At 44.1% G+C, this 17251-nt stretch overlaps 1 protein-coding gene across 4 annotated transcripts in view; it reads left to right on the forward strand.

Moving 5' to 3' along the window:
• MLX (MAX dimerization protein MLX) overlaps positions 1-17251 on the forward strand; it is a 702906-nt gene that overhangs the window by 270909 nt on the left and 414746 nt on the right. The window lies entirely within an intron of this gene.

A 17251-nucleotide genomic window follows, 5' to 3' on the forward strand; every position in this document is an offset into this window, starting at 1 on the left:
GCGATAAGGGCAGTGCTGTTGGTGTTGCAGGCATTCCAAGAGACTCTTCCTCTTGGAACGATTGCAGTTCAAATAGACAATATGTCAGGGGTTTGGTTCATCAGCAAAAAAGGGGCAGTCAAGTCCTACACCTTATGTCGAGAAGCCCTAAGAGTGTGCCGGTTGGGTGACCACCTGCACCCACTTTCTGATTATGACACACATTCCTGGGAAGTCCAGCATGATAGCAGCAAATTGAGAAGGTCCATTCTACTTTCTCACTAGTGGTCCCTCAACAACAGAGTGTCAGACACCATCTTCTGGCAGTGGGGCCAGCCTTGCTGTGATCTCTTCGTATCTCCCCTGAACAAATGCAGCAGCTTTTTTGCCTTGAACCCCCCACTGGGGGTGTCACCGAGGGGTGCTCTGCTCCATGATTGGCCTCCCCAGTCTCCTGTATGCTTATCCCCCAGCTCCTTTGATCCCCAAATTCCTTTAGAAAGCAGTCAGGTTGAAGACCAGAGTTTTCCTTAATTGCCCCTTATTGTACTCCACAAATTTGGTTTCCCTTCCTGTGGCGTCACCTTCTGTGTCCTCCTTGCATTCTGGATCCAATTCTGGACTTACTGTCCCATCTGATTGTCCTGGTTCAATTTGAATGCATGGTTACTCCAATTTTGGTAGTAGACAGGCAGCTTATGCTTTCCTTCCCTGACTGTTTTGTTCCCCTGTCATCATATAAACTCTCCATGAGAAAGCTCTACAGAAGTAAATGGAGGAAGTTTGTGTATTGGGTTCAAAATCAGGTAGACCGCTTTTCATCTCCAGTTCATTCTATTCTTGAATTTTTGACAAAATTGTTCATTAGGGGTGCTAGTGCTTCGACTGTCAAAGTTTAACTCGCTGTCATTTCTAATTTTCATGTGGGGTTTCAAAATTCATTTTTAGCTTCTTCTGAGTTGTGTAAAGCCTTTTTGAAGGGCACATTGCTTCTCAGGACCCCTTATAAAGACACGATTCTGCCAATGGATTTGAACTTACTACTGCAGGCCTTAACACAGTCTCCATTTGAACCAGCAGCTACATACGATATGAGTTTTTGACATGGCAGACCATCTTTTTAGTTGCTGTTATGTCTGCCAGGAGAATTTCATAGATGTTCATCGTGTTTCACTCTTGCAGTCATGACTGTAGGGTTCTCCCCTGCCGGCAGGCAGCCCTCGGTCGGCCAGAATCCCAAAGACTGGGTCCGGCGTCGGCTGTTCAACCATGCTCCCTGACGTCAGAGCGCCAGGAGTACAAAGCTGACAGCCGACGCCATCTTCTCCAGTCTTTCTTGCCGTGCGGTGATAGCAGTTCGCAAGTGCCGGTCACCTGACTCCTGACAATTTTTTCCTGATATACTTCAGTCTGAAGGCTTTATTCTCCACTTTTTTCTTGCTCCACTCCGATGTCAGAAAAAGTTAATAATTGTATTTCATGTGGGAAGCAAATACCTCATAAGGATTTTCATTCTTACTGTATTCCTTGCTTAGGCCCTGACCACGACGTAGCTAGTTGTCAGTTTTGTGCTAGATTCAATCAACGTACAATTAAACGCAGGTACGATTTTGCTTTTCATTACTTCGGTAGGCTCTTTAACTACAAAATGTCGTCGGATACAGTTCCTGCTACCGGAGTTCACAAATGTCGCAAGGATAAAGACAGGCCTCCGTTGTCCAAATCTGATGATAGCGCACAAGCAGAGCCAGCTTCAGGTTCGGCCGTCGTCAGTGAGGCGCTTTTGCAGCCCCTGTCGTCGGCCATTTCAGAACCGATGGCCGAAACGGACTCTCATGAGGAGCCAACCAGGCCTTTAAATATTTCAATGGCAGGACCTTCGGACAATGCTCCTTCGGATGGGTCCGGAGCCGCTGTGCAGGTACCGGCTTCCGAAGGGGTTTTCAGGCCTACTCAGCTTCTTATAAAGGCAAAGCCAAAGACAAAGGCAAAGACTCCTTCAAAACCAAAGACTGCAACACAGGCCTCTTCTGAACCGGCTACCAAGTCACAGAAACAGTTACTCAAGATGGCGGAGGATTTACTTACTATGATTAGGGGTTCACAGCCCCCTCCAGATAAAAGGCCAAGGCAGGATGTTTATTATGATTCCCCTGATCAGGCTTCTGTTTCTTCAGTTTCTTCTTCTGACCAGGAATATTCTTTCTTTATGAGGATTCTGATGCTGATTTCCTTCAGCTTCTCCCCGTGAGGATTTCTCTTTTGGGGAAACTTTGTATGAAATGAGGGAACATTTCCACTGGGAAGGACAAGAGTATTCGGAATCTAAGAAAAGGCTAAGGGATTTTCTTCTTCTTCTTCCCCAACATAGACCCCTGGCTATTCCTCCTGTTTTGGATATTGTGGATGATGCCTTTTCGGAGGCTAACTTAACCCCTGATTCTTTTCCTCCTGCTCCTGTTAAGCCTGATGGATATTACAGGGTTCCTGATTCCCACCAGTTTTTATACAAGAACCCTTCTGCTGACCCTGAAACCATTTCTCAGGGTCCTAAGGGAGTTAAGGCCGCTTCTGCCAAAAACCCCATTCCCACTGAAAAGGATTCTAGATCTTTAGAAAGATGGGGCAAAAAAGTGTACACTTCTGCTACTTTGTCCATTAGAGCTTTAAACTGTCAGTTTCATATGCTGAAATACCAGCAATTTCTCTTGTCTGTTTTAAAACAAAAACTTACTTCCATTTCTGCCTGTGCAGATAAGGAATTACATGACTTATTGCATGCCACTGAACAAGTTGGAAAGCATGGTTTACACTGTGGATTTGATGCCTTGGAGGCTTCTTGTAGGGCTGCTGCCTCTGGTACAGTCATTAGTAGGCATGCATGGCTAAAGGAACAAAATTTGCCAGAACAAGTAAAAGCTAAATTATTGGATGCTCCTGTTCAGCATAATGTTTTGTTTGGATCAAAAGCTGAAGAGGTGATTAAAAAGATGGAGGATAAGGCGAAATCCATGCAAACAGTTAAAGATTTCTTACAAGTATAGCCACCAAGATTTAGCAGGAATTGGCCTTCTAAAAATTGGTCCTTTCCTACTTCAGACAGGCCTCAGAGGGGTAGATATAGACGCTCCAGAGGAAGGCCTCAAACACAAGCCTCTTATAGACCAAGACAGTGGACTGCTTCCACCCCTAGGGGAGGAGAGGATAGGTCACAATCTCATAGGAAACAAACTCAATGACTCCCTCTGTTGGGCTGCAGGAACTTCTTGCCTGGAAGCCCCCCTCGGAGGAAAACTCTCTCTTTTTTATCAAAATTGGACTCATATAACTCAAGACAAGTGGGTTCTGGATGTGGTTTTAAGAGGTTACAAATTCCATTTTCATACCCTGCCAAGACCAAGCGGATGGCCAGACCTTCCAAAGCATCAATGGACAGAGGCCTTAAACCAGGTGGAAGCACTTTTGGCTATGAAAGCCATAGAACTGGTTCCACTTGCAGAGATGGGACAAGGTTTTTACTCAAGGCTCTTTCTAGTTCCCAGGAAGCAAAACTCATGGACACCCATTCTGGATCTGTTAGTCTTGAACACCTTTCTAGAAATTCCAAAGTTCAAGATGCTTACTCTTCAGCAGCTACTTCCAATGCTATCCAAAGATGCGTGGATGGTAACTTTGGATTTAAAGGAGGCATATTTACACATTCCCATCAGGCAGGAATGCAGAAAATACCTCAGGTTCAAGGCCGGATTGAGGCACTTTCAATTCTCTGCGCTGCTCTTTGGATTGTCTACTGCGCCCAGGGTCTTCACCAAATGCCTGGCTCCAGTAGTAGCTTACTGCAGACTCAAGGGGATTCAAATTTACCCTTATCTGGACGACTGTCTAATTCAGGCAAACAGCAAGGGTGTCTTACTCCAGCATCTAGAGTTTGTACAACACCTCCTCAAGTTCCTGGGATTCTCTGTAAACATAAAAAAGTCAAATTTGACACCCTCACAGCAGATAACCTTTCTGGGTGCTCTTCTAAACACCACAACCCAGATGGCATTTCTGACATCTGAGAAACAATTATAGCTGGCTTCAACTTTCAAAACCTTGGCAACTTTAACTCAACTATCTGCAAGGAAATTCCTGCAGGCTCTGGGTTACATGGCTTCCTGCATCCTTCTCGTACCATATGCAAGACTACACATGAGGAAAATACAGTGGTACCTAAAAAGTGTATAGTCTCAGCATTGCCACAGTTTAGACATACTGATCTCCGTCCTGCCTTGCCTTCAAAAGGAATTTCTTTGGTTGTCCAGGGAGTGTACTCTAAACAAAGGGAAACGCTTCTGTCTGCCTTCTGCCACTCAGACTCTCACCACGGACGCGTCGGATTATGCTTGGGGAGCCCATTTTCGGGGCAACTGTCTGCAGGGCCTTTGGACAAAGGAACACAAGCACCTGCATATCAATTTAAAGGAAATGTTAGCCGTTCAGAAAGCCCTAATGGCTTTCAGGAATCTTCTACAACCAGGACAACTACTAATACGGACAGAGACAACACCACAGTTATGTGGTACATAAACAAGCAGGGGGGATCTCATTCCTACCCCCTTTGCAGACTAGCCATGGATCTATGGAACACAGCTCTAGCTTACAATCTGGACCGTCAAGCTCAGTTTCTACCAGGGAAGCAAAACATCCTGGCAGACAGTCTGAGCAGAAACCTTTCGGATCCACACGAGTGGATGCTAGACACCAAAATATTCAGGATGATAACAGCAGTCTGGGGATGTCCCCATATAGATCTCTTTGCATCCCATCTCAATCATCAACTAAAGAATTTTTGCACCAGGACTTTCCACAAAGAAGCTTGGAAAGTGGATGCCCTATCATTCAGTTGGAGGAACCTCTCGGGATATGCCTTTCTGCCTCTTCCTCTTCTTCCACGGGTATTATTAAAGATAAAACAGGACAAGCCCAAGATGATAATCCTGCTGGCCCCAAATTGGCCTCGGCAGTTTTGGTACCCAACTCTAAAAAACCTATGTCTGGACCCCCCATGGATTTTACCTCAGTCTCCGAACCTTCTGTCCCAACATCAGGGTCAGGTTCTACACTCTCATGTCAGCACTCTCAGCCTGGCGGCCTGGTTAATCCAGGGCCTTTGATTTCTTCTTTCCTACCCAAGCAGGTTATGGATGTCATTTTAGAAGCCAGACGTCCTAGCACTAGAAAATCTTATGCAGGAAAATGGAAAAGATTTTGTTCCTGGATGCAGGCTCAGGATTCTGATCCTCTTCTTCCGAACATTTTTTCTATTTTACTTTACTTGACAGATCTCTTGCATAAGGGTCTCTCTTTCTCTTCTATTAAGATGCATGCCTCTGCTATTTCGGCTCATTATAATACTGACCCTCCAATCTTTTCCCACCAGCTCATGAGACAGTTTCTCAGAGGAGCTAAGAATTTAAGACCTCCTAGATCTCCTCCCATTCCTGCTTGGGATCTCAACTATGTTTTGGAAAAACTAACCTTGCCTCCTTTTGAGCCTGCTGCCTCTTCTGACATCAAGTTTTTATCTTGGAAGACAGCTATCCTGTTGGCCCTTACCTCTGCCAGGAGAGTTTCAGAGTTACAAGCTCTTATGGCTGTGGAACCATATATTATTTTTCATCAAGACAGGGTGTCTTTGAGGACTAATCCTACCTTCATGCCTAAGGTGGTTTCCAAAGTGGCTTTAAATCAAACTATCCACTTGCCAACTTTTTCCCCACTCCTCAAAATAAAGGGAAAGGATCTTACATTCCTTGGATGTACACAGACAATTACAATTTTACCTGGACAGAACCAAGGACATCAGAAAATCAGAACAATTGTTTGTTTCTTATGCTTCAAGTTCCCAAGGTAAAGCCATTTCAAAACAGACCATTTCTAAATGGATTGCTCATGGAATCAGATTTTGTTATTCACACCATGGAAAGCAAATCCCAGGGAGTATACGGACTCATTCCACCAGAGCTGCTGCCACTTCTGCGGCCTTCCTCACGGGAGTTCCTACCAAAGACATTTTGGAAGCTGCAACTTGGAGTTCAGTGCATACTTTTTCTAAGCACTACAATCTACCTCTCTACTCTAAGTCTAGGGCAGGCTTTGCCTCTGCAGTCTTGCAGGGCCTTTTAGCCACCCCTTCTTCTTTATGACCACCTCCCTTTCTTTCAGCTTTGGGATTCTACCCTACAGTCATGACTGCAACAGTGAAACACGATGAACATAGTACAGTTGTGTACACCTACCATAAATGTAGATGTTCGAGTGTCTTCACTGTTGCAGTCTGGGTTTCCCTCCCATCTGTCCCCTCTTATTTTTACTTTTTTATGGTTCCTTTTTTCACCATTCTTCTGAGGTGTATTTGCAAAAAGGGTATGGGACCTTTATCATTTTGGGACTCCTGACATCTGGGGCAAGAAAAACTGGAGAAGATGGCGTCGGCTGTCAGCTTTGTACTCCTGGCGCTCTGACGTCAGGGAGCATGGTTGAACAGCCGACGCCGGACCCAGACTTTGGGATTCTGGCCGACCGAGGGCTGCCTGCCGGCAGGGGAGAACCCTACAGTCATGACTGCAACAGTGAAGACACTCGAACATTTACATTTATGGTAGGTGTACACAACTGTACTTTATGAGCCTTGTCTTCCAAACCACCATACTTGATTTTTCACAAGAACAGGGCCTTCTTGCGTATCAGTGCCACTTTCCTGCTTAAGGTGGTGTGAGAATTCAACATTAATCAGGCCACTCACCTGCCTATACTTTTCCCATCTTCACAAATAAGGGAAGAATACTTGTTACATTTACTGGATGTTCATAGACAATTGCGTTTCTACTTGCACAGAACAGAAAAGATTAGAAATTCGGACCAACTTTTTGTTTCCTTTGCATTTAATAAGTTGGGGAAACCAGTTGCTAGAATAACTTGATCTAAACGGCTAACAGATTGCATTTCTTTTATTTACAATAAATCAGATTTTCCCTTGACGAAAGCATTTAAGCCTCATTCAACCAGATCTATGACTACTTCCACAGTCTTGCAACCCAGAACATCCCTGGACAATATTTGTGCAGCTGTTACTCTGTGCAGTCCCCATATCTTTATCACTCATTACAAATTGGACATGGTCTTGAGGGGAAGAGGAGCCATTGGCTCGATCATACTCAGGGAATATCCTTCCCTAGAGTCCAGCCAAGGACTTGGGTAGCTGGTGACTCTGTCCTATTGGTTGAGGAATGAATGAAAATTGACGTAATCAGATAAAGAAGTTATGTACTCACCATAATGTTCCATCTGTGTTGGCCATTTTCATTCTTCCTCACCCCCCAACCCATCCAGCCTCCTGCCGTTTTCTGATGTCTTCTGGTGGAATGAGTGTTACAGGGACATCTCTGGTCCCTTATGTTGAACTCCAGTTATAGCAATGGCTTTTAGTGTCATTATTGTTTTATATTTTCTGTCTTTCTCAAGCTGTGGAAGGATCTGAGAGAGGTTGGGCTTTAGAGCATTATGAGTAGGAAGGGAGCTCAAGAGTTTTTTTGCAGCTGTGAACTAGTAGAACAGCCAAGTTAGGTCCAAGTCCCATTGGTTGAAGAATGAAAATGGACAACACAGTTGGAATGTTATGGTGAGTACATAACTTTTTTTATGTGATGACACTGTGTCACTTTAATTCATTATGTGTTTCCACATAATTGTGATTAATTTATTCTGGGAGGTGGACCAAATTTTCAGTATAAATTATGAACTATTTAATTTATTTAGAACTCTGATGAAGTTCCATTACTACAAGGGACAAAAACGCTAAGTTCTATTTCGCTTGTGTTTTTAGCCTCTGATGGACTGTACAATAAATGTACCTGCTTTTAACTGGTAGTTTGTTGCTAATTTTGGATACTTTTTTTTAGATCCCACCTTGTTGTGGGAGCGACTTCACCCTCCGTGGTTTACACTTGGTCGTTTAGACTTTAAAAGTTCCCTACAAGAGTATTCTTGTCAAAAATATCAAATGAGCAAATTAACTATGGAAATTATTTTGTATGAACTGGGATGCAGGATCCTGACAAAACTATGCCAGAAGAGTAAAAGTACTAAAAGCTGGAGACAGCAGAGTGTTTTGTAGAACATTATTATTCACTGTACACCAGGCAGAAGAGAAGCAAATGTATCCTATCAGTCAAGGAATAATGTTAAGAGGCAGGGGAGAGGTTCAGGCTTCTGTATCCATCTGTCTTCAGCATATATTTTCCTGGAGGATCAGACCTCTTTTGACACAGAACAGGCTAAGGAGGAAATAAGGTTTATACAGCAAAATGTGTGTCAGCAAGCAGAAGGGGTGCTGTTTCTCATTCTTCTGACAGTAAGCAGAAGGGCACTCTGTTTCTCATTCTTCTTTAGTAAAGTTCATAGAGAGAGACTTTGCTAGCGAAACCTTTTCAACTGTTCCAAAGGAAAATGCTTGACGAAAAAGCACAGGAGTTGACTGAATCAAGAGTACCTTAGATGTGAACCAGAGTCTGGTGCTGGGAGATGGAAATGAACAGGAAGACGACCAGCAACACTGAAATTAATGAATAAATGGGAGACTATAGCATCTCTCACATTGGTGAAGTATAGCTTTGCAAGAAAAAGTAGCTGAAAGACTGGATTTTTTGTTAAACTTGTGGATGCATTGTAAACCATATACTCCATTTTGTCGTCAATGTTTAGAAGGACAATAAAAGGGGGAAATCACTGACAAATGCCTTCTACCAGCACCTGCAGGACTGCATGGATAAGGCAATCCCAAGCAAAACAAAGACTCTTTGTACCAAAGGCAAGCGTCCAGTCTGGTGGACCCCAGCCATAAACAAACTCTACAACAAAAGGAGGAAGCTACTACAAGATAGAGCAAAATCCTTAAAAGGTAAGACACCCTTGATCACTATAAGTAAAAAATTAAGAGCTCTCATAAAATCATCCAAAGCAAATTTTGAGAGAAAAATAGCTAAAGACTCAAAAGACAATCATAAAGCCTTCTTTAGCTATGTTAGAAACCTGGGAGGAAACTCCCAGATATGCTCAGAACTAGTTCAAAATGATGTGAAGATTACTGATCCTACAGACATTGCCAACATACTGGCTGACAGGTTCAGTGCAAACTTCTCTCCCCCCTCCCCCGCAAAAGGAGAGAGATCTATACCAAGCGATTGCAGCCCCCCAAACATCTCCAACGCCCAAGTGAGAACTGCTCTCTCCAAAGCAAAAAACACAGCATCCATGGGACCTGATGGTGTCCCCGGCTGTGTGCTCAACGAACTCAATGAGGAATTAAACCCACAGCTAGGACAGCTGTTTAATCATAGTCTTACCTCTGGATACGTACCCAGGGAGTGGCGCACTGCAACTGTGGTCCCACTTCACAAAGGCGGTGCCTCCACCGACCCTGGAAATTACCGGCCCATTAGCTTGACAAGCCTTATCTGCAAAGCCATGGAGAGGATCATAATGGACCTCATAAATAAAGACATAGGGAATTTGCAGACTTTGGATCCATCCCAGATGTTCTTCATCTCACATTGCTGCAGTCCTTACATATGGGTAGTCCGCTGTCCTCGGTCGGCCCGAATATCAAAGTATTAGGCTGACGTCGGTCAAGGCGCTTAAGACTGACATCAGGACGTCAGGGTACAAATGCGCATGACCGACGTCATATCCTCAGTCTTTTTTGCCGCATGGTCCGATGCAGAAGCAGCGTTGCAAGTGCCGTTCGGCGTTCTGAAATTTTTCGAGTTCGGAGTTTCAGACCGAATCAAAGTTGGCTAAGTACCCGTTAGAATATTTTAGTTTTTTCTTGCCTCAGTGGTTTACCGGATGTCAGAAAAAGTGAATAACTGTATTTCTTGTGGGAAACAGATACCGCATAGGGATTATCATTCTTTGTGTATTCCTTGTTTGGGGCCTGAGCACGACGTTGTTGGGTGTTGCTTTTGTGCTAGGTTCAATAAGCGCACTATTAAGCGAAGGTTAGATTGTGCTAGGCTGGTCTTGAAGCGGTGCAATTATAATATGCCGTCGGATTCTCCGGCCCGCTTCTTGAGAAGCGCAAAGACAAAGCAGTTAAACCCAGGCAAGATGAGTCGTCCGTTCCGGACGCCGGTTCTTTAGAGGCGTCAGTGGAACCGGTGGTTCCGGCGGAGGCTTCTCTGGAGTCCCAGGGGAGACTTTGATATTGCAGGATGTGGCCTCTCAGGAGGCAGGTCAGGCTGAAGGGGCTTCTCAGGTTACTGTACTCCCCTCCCTTCCTAGGGTGGTTAGGCCCTCTCCTTCTGTTTCCAAGGCTTCTCCCAGAGGCAGGCCAGGTTTAGCTTCTGTTGGTGTCACTCCTAGTTCAGCAGGGTCTGTGCCCAAGAAGCACATGCTTAAAATGGCAGAAGATTTGATTACTTTGATTAGAGGTTCTTTGCCCCTCCTGATAAGAGGCCTAGGGTGGAGCCAGAGTTGGGGAGTTTTGAGCAGGCTTGGATGTTTCAGAGTCTTGGCTGAAGACTTGCAGGAGTACTCTCCTTATTCTGATTCTGATGCAGATGATTACTCCTTCTGCTTCTCCTCCAGAGGATTTTTCTTTTCAGAGACTCTTCATTCCATGAGGGAACATTTTAAGTGGGAAGGTCAGGACTTCTCTGATTCCAGGAAAAGGCTTAGGGAATTTTGCTTTTACCCCAGCATAGGCCCTTGGCTATACCCCTGTTCTGGATGTTGTGGAAGATGTGTTTGCAGAGGCTTCACTTAATCCTGATTCTTTGCCTCCTGCTCCTGTTAAACCGGATAGGTATTACAGGGTGCCTGAGGCTCATAAATATCTTTATAAGAGTCCTAGGGCGGACCCAGAAACTGTTAGTCAGGGACCTAAGGGTGTCAAGGCCTCTGTTGTAAAAAATCCGGTTCCTCCAGATAAAGAGGCCAGAGCTTTGGATAGATGGGGAAAGAAAGTCTATACATCTTCTACCTTAGCTATGAGGGCTTTGAATTGCCAGTTTCATATGTTGAAATATCAAAACTATCTTCTTTCTCTATTGAAGTCTAAGGTGGATGGTCTGGCGGAAGGCATTGAGTGTAAAGAATTACAAGATTTGGTGCATGTCTCTGAACATGTGGGTAAGCATTCTTTACAATGTGGTTTTGATGCTGTACAGGCCTCGTCTAGGGTGGCTGCCACTGGTTCAGTTCTTCGCAGGCACGCCTGGCTGAGGGATCAGAATTTATCTGACCATGTTAAGACAAGGATTTTGGATGCTCCTTTACAGTCTGATGTGTTGTTTGGTTCACCTGTGGAGTCAGTCTTGAAGAAAATGGAAGACAAGGCTAAGTCTATGCAGGCTGTTAAAGATTTTTTGCAAGTTCAGCCTCCGAAGTTTAGTAGGAATTGGCCTGCTAAGGGGTGGACGTATCCTTCTTATGATTCTCAGTCTAGGGGTAGATCTAGGCGTGGTAGGGGCAGAGCTCAGAGTTCTTTCAGACCTAGAACAGGAGTTCACCTGCACAATCTTGGTGAGGGCAGGGGCCAGTCCTTTCGTAAACAGGCCCAATGACCTACCTTTTCAGCTGCCAGATCCTTCTTGCCTGGCAGCACCTTTGGGAGGAAGGTTGGCACTCTTCAAGGAAAATTGGAATTTGATTACCCAAGACAGATGGGTATTGGATATCATACACCAAGGTTACAAGTTTTATTTCCATACCTTGCCTCCTTTCAAAGGCATGCCGGACGTTCCTCCTCAGCAAAGACTAGAGGCTCACAAACAAATTTCTCTGCTACTTCAAATAGGGGCCATACAACCGGTCCCTCTGCCAGAAGTGGGCCTAGGATTTTATTCTCGCCTGTTCCTAGTACCAAAGAAAGGGAACACGTGGAGACCAATTTTGGATTTATCTATCCTCAACACATATCTGGACATTCCCAAGTTCAAAATGTTGACGTTACAACAGCTTTTACCTCTGCTGGGCAAAGATCACTGGATGGTGACTCTGGATCTCAAGGAGGCTTACCTTCATGTTCCTGTCAGGCTCAGTTGCAGGAAGTATCTGCGTTTTGGAGCTGGGACTTCTCATTATCAGTTCTCTGCATTGCCCTTTGGCTTATCTACTGCGCCCAGAGTGTTCACAAAGGTTCTGGCTCCAGTGATAGCTTTCTTCAGGCTAAGAGGAATACAAATCTATCCTTATTTGGACGATTGCCTGATTCTGGCCCAAGGAAAGGACGAACTTCTTCATCATTTACAGTATGTGATAGCAGTGTTAAGATGCCTGGGGTATTCTGTGAGCGAAATAAAGTCCAGTCTAGTACCCTCTCAGGACATGTGCTTTCTGGGTGTGAGACTGAATACAGCATCCCAGATGGCCTTTTGACCCCGGACAAACAAAAGAATCTTTCTCTTTACTTCCATCAATTGTCTCGTCAGTCCAGGCTGACTGCAAGGACAGTCCTTCAAGCCTTGGGGTTCATGGCATCTTGTATTCTGGTACTTCCCAATGCCAAACTGCATATGAGGAAGCTACAATGGTATCTCAAAAATGTATGGACACAGCACTGCCAAGATATGGACACTGTCATTCAGATAATACCTTGCATTCAAAAGGAATTTTGTGGTGGGCTCAGGAATGTCACCTAAACAAGGGACTCTCTGTGACCCGGCCAGAGGCGAGTCAGATTCTAACGACAGATGCCTCAGACAAAGCTTGGGGAGCTCATCTGAATGGAAAATGGGTACAAGACACGTGGCCTGCCAGACTTCAACATCTACATATCAACTTGAAGGAGATGTTAGCAGTCCAGTTTGCATTAATAGCTTTCAAGGATTTACTTCTTCCAGGGCAGGTGTTGGTTCTAACAGACAACACAACTGTCATGTGGTACATCAACAAGCAAGGGGAACGCATTCTTATCCTCTATGCAGACAAGCAATGATTTTGTGGGAGACTGCTCTCAGTTTACAGCTAAATCTTCAGGCAAGGTTTCTGCCAGGAGCACAGAACTCCTTAGCAGATGTGTTGAGCAGACAAATTATGGATCCCCACGAGTGGAAATTCGATCCTCATGTATTTCAGAAATTGACAGTGTTATGGGGAACTCCAGACATAGATCTGTTCGCTTCTCCACTAAACTACCAGCTGCCAAAGTTTTGCACAAGAAGGTTTCATCCCACAGCCTGGAAAGTGGATGCTCTTTCATTCAATTGGAGCAATCTTCATGTGTATGCCTTTCCACCTCTGCCTCTCCTCCCAAAGGTACTCTTGAAGGTCAGACAGGACAAGCCAAACATGATTTTAATAGCTCCAGATTGGCCTCGACAGCACTGGTACCCATTACTGAGAAGTCTGGCACGGAGCCTCCATGGCCTTTGCCTTCGATTCCTCACCTGCTGTCTCAGGAGAACAGTCATTTACTCAATGTCAAACTTCACTCTCTACATCTAACAGCCTGGCATATTCTGTTTTAAACCCTGGAGGGTCTCAGTTTCCACAACAAGTTTTGAATGTTATTTTGGAGGCCAGAAGGCCTAGTACAAGGAAAGTGTACAGATAAATGGAGGAGATTTTTATTTTGGAGTACAGCAAAGGACTTTGATGTTTCTAAGCCTAATTTAAGTGTGGCTCTTCAATACCTTACTGAGTTACTGGACAAAGGTTTGTCCTTCTCCTCTATTAAGGTTCATGCTGCAGCAATTTCTGCTCACTATGACTGTGACCCACCATTGTTTTCTCATCCTTTGTTTAAGCAATTCCTTAGAGGGGCAAAGAATATAAGACCCCCACGTGAGCTCCTACTCCTGCTTGGGATCTCAATTTTGTGTTGGAGAAACTCACTCTACAACCTTTTGAGCCTGCAGCTACTGCCGAGTTGAAATATTTATCATGGAAGACTGCTTTTTTGTTGGCCATTACCTCTGCGAGAAGGGTTTCTGAATTACAGGCCCTTATGGCGGTTGAGCCTTTCTTAATTTTCCATAAGGATAGGGTATCTTTGCGTACTAATCCTTCCTTTATGCCTAAAGTGGTTTCTAGTGTGGCTTTAAACCAAGCTATTCATTTGCCTACTTTTTATGCAAACCCCAAAATAAAGGGGAAAAGATTTTACACACTTTGGATATACACAGGCAGTTGCGATATTATTTGAGCAGAACTAAAGGGTTCAGGCAGTCTCAGCAGTTATTTGTTTCATTTGCTTTGGGTTCTCAGGGCAAACCTGTTTCAAAACAAACTATTTCTAAGTGGATTGGTTTTTGTATTGCTTTATGTTATTCCCATCATGGTAAGGAGATTCCAGCTGGGATTAGGCCTCATTCCACTAGGGCTACTGCCACTTCTACAGCTTTTTAAGGGGTGGCTACTAAAGATATTTTGGAGGCAGCTACTTGGAGTTCAGTGCATACTTTCTCTAAGCATTACCACCTTCCACTTTACTCTAAATCTAGGGCTGGTTTTGCCACTGCAATTTTACAGGGCATTTTGGCAGCTCCTAATGCTTTATAATTTTGCCATCCTCCCTTACCTCTGCTTTGGGATTCTACCCATATGTAAGGACTGCAGCAATGTGAGATGAAGAACATAGTACAGTTTTGTACCTACCATAAATGTAGATGTTCGAAGATCCACATTGCTGCAGTCCAATTCCTCCTCCTTCCCCTCTGTAGTTAGAGGCGGTTGTGTGGTTTGGGTTGTGAATATTGTAAATATCGTAAATATGATTAGTGCAGGGGCGGTTGGTTGTTTTTTGCTGTCTTTTGGTTTTGGCCTTTCTTTTTAGGGTCTTCTGACATCTGGGGCAAGAAAAGACTGAGGATATGATGTCGGTCATGCGCATTTGTACCCTGACGTCCTGATGTCAGTCTTAAGCGCCTTGACCGACGTCAGCCTAATACTTTGATATTCGGGCCGACCGAGGACAGCGGACTACCCATATGTAAGGACTGCAGCAATGTGGATCTTCGAACATCTACATTTATGGTAGGTACAAAACTGTACTTTTGGCTTTGTCAAAGGCAGATCATGCCTTCTAAACTTGGTTGACTTTTTCGAAACAGTCACCAAAGCCATTGATGAGGGAAAGGCAGTCCATACAGCCTACCTCGATCTGGCGAGCCTTGATACAATACCCACTCGGGTATCATTGAAAAACTCATCAGCTTAAATGTTAACCCATATATCACAAGATGGGTTGCAAACTGGCTGAGTGACAGAACCCACAGGGTCAGAGTTGCTGGCGCCATGTCAGACTCAAAGCCTGTCACAAGTGGTGTACCACAGGGCTCAGTCCTGGGCCCACTCTTGTTTGGCATCTACTTTCCAGTACAAGCAAACACAGGAGGGTTATGGCTGACAAAGTTTGCAGATGACTGCAAACTGGGCCATAGTAGAAAACACATCTGACACAGATATCCTTCAGAAGGGTCTCACAGAAACAGATAACTGGTGCCAGAGCCATGGCCTAAAGTTAAATGCCAAAAAATGCATAGTCATACCCTTCGGGAAAAACAAGGTTACCTAGCTACCAAATAGGTGGCAATCCACTGAGCACAGAAGAAGTTATCAGGGACCTGGGGACCCAGGTTGATAGTAGTCTGTCATTCAACACCCATGTAGCTAAAGTAGTTAGGAAGACCTTCTACATTGCCCACCTTATCATGAAGGGATTCTCATCTAGATCAAGGGAGGTCATAGTCTCCCTATACTCATCACTCATCAGACCAATGATTGAGTACAATGCCCCATTCGGAATGTATCTGACCCGACACTTGCAGCAGCTGGAGAGGCCACAAAGTTCCTCACCAAAAGGATAAAGGGTCTCAAACATCTGTCCTATGCTGCCCGACTGAAAGAACTCCAGCTCTATTCAGTAAACATCGCTGCTCAGAGGTGACCTTTGCCTAACGTACAAGGCCATGTCAAACCCAGATTTGATGAATATGCTTCACCTCAAAAAATCTAGATCCGTCAGAGCCACAAGGGCGGGAGACTTAAACCTCGACACGGCTATTAATAGGACGTGCTGGAGGGATAGATTCATCACCCAAAGACTCCCTATGCTGTGGAATAAAATCCCGGTATATGTGAGGCAGAGCACCTCGCCGGCCTTGTTCAAGAGAAATCTTGACCAATGGATGGGAGATCGCAGATATACCCCAGGGATTACCTTGCTCGACAGAGGCACAGCAAAATAATGGGTATAGTTCCCCATACTAAAGGGGTGGCGTAAGCCACAAAACTATGGGCTAGGCTTGTAAATGCCCTCGGGCAGATAGCCTAGTATGAACCTATGAACCTATGAAAGTAACTATGTAAAACAATTTTTGTTATTACTAATTGTATAAAACATTTTGGGATACAAACTGCATGTTATATAAAGAAAAGCAATTTTGTGTAGTTGAGAGATTTTAAATGTGGGTGAGACTTTTCAGTGACTGTTGCCTGTATTACAGGTATTAAACACTTAAAACTTTTTTAGTTAGAAATGTAGGCTTTGCAGGTATAAGAAGAGAAAAAAGGCTGGACAAAAATAGTTTAATGTTAATATGCTGTGATCTTGGGCTGGTGGGTGGGGTGTAAAGGTGCACTGATTTATATTATATGTAGAACTGAGATTCAGTTTTACAAGTATTAATGTCTAAGCTAATGCCCTTGGCTTCAGCTATAAACAAGTGTTTTTGTAAGTAGGTGTGAAAAATAAGACAAAATTATGAAAGCAATGACAATTACTGCGTTTTTTAACATCTGCCAAGATATAAGCTTGTTTTATTTTTTTGTCTTCCCCCATTAACAGCTGTTCAATTGGGTGCTCAGTGGGTGTCCAGCAGTCCGCAGCTGAAGGCAGCTGTGCATTCTGTTATAAACTGAATTTCTTTTCCAGGTCTGATACAGTCTTTGTTACGACCATTCTTGGCTCATGAACTCCTGAATTCCTTCCACCCATCTATTCGTCAGAAGCTTTGGTAGTCTAGCCAAATAACTTATGCTAGTACAACAGTAATCTGAACATTGAGCATAGTACAGTTGTATTAGTTAAGATACCAGAACAGTAGATTGCAGTAGATGTCTCCTCCCTCCATATACCCTCTTTCGTTCTTTTTGTGGTGTATTGCTAGAGTGTGGATTTTTGTGCTCCTCTATATATTTTTAAATTTGTATGTATGCCCTATTTTCCTTTCCTACATATACTTTTCAGTGCTGTAGCCTCTCTCTAAATTTTTTTTTTGGTCTCCCT

This window comes from Protopterus annectens, chromosome 13.part0 (genome assembly GCF_019279795.1).
Source record: "Protopterus annectens isolate FY-2018-M chromosome 13.part0, PAN1.0, whole genome shotgun sequence".
Classification (NCBI taxonomy): domain Eukaryota; kingdom Metazoa; phylum Chordata; order Ceratodontiformes; family Protopteridae; genus Protopterus; species Protopterus annectens.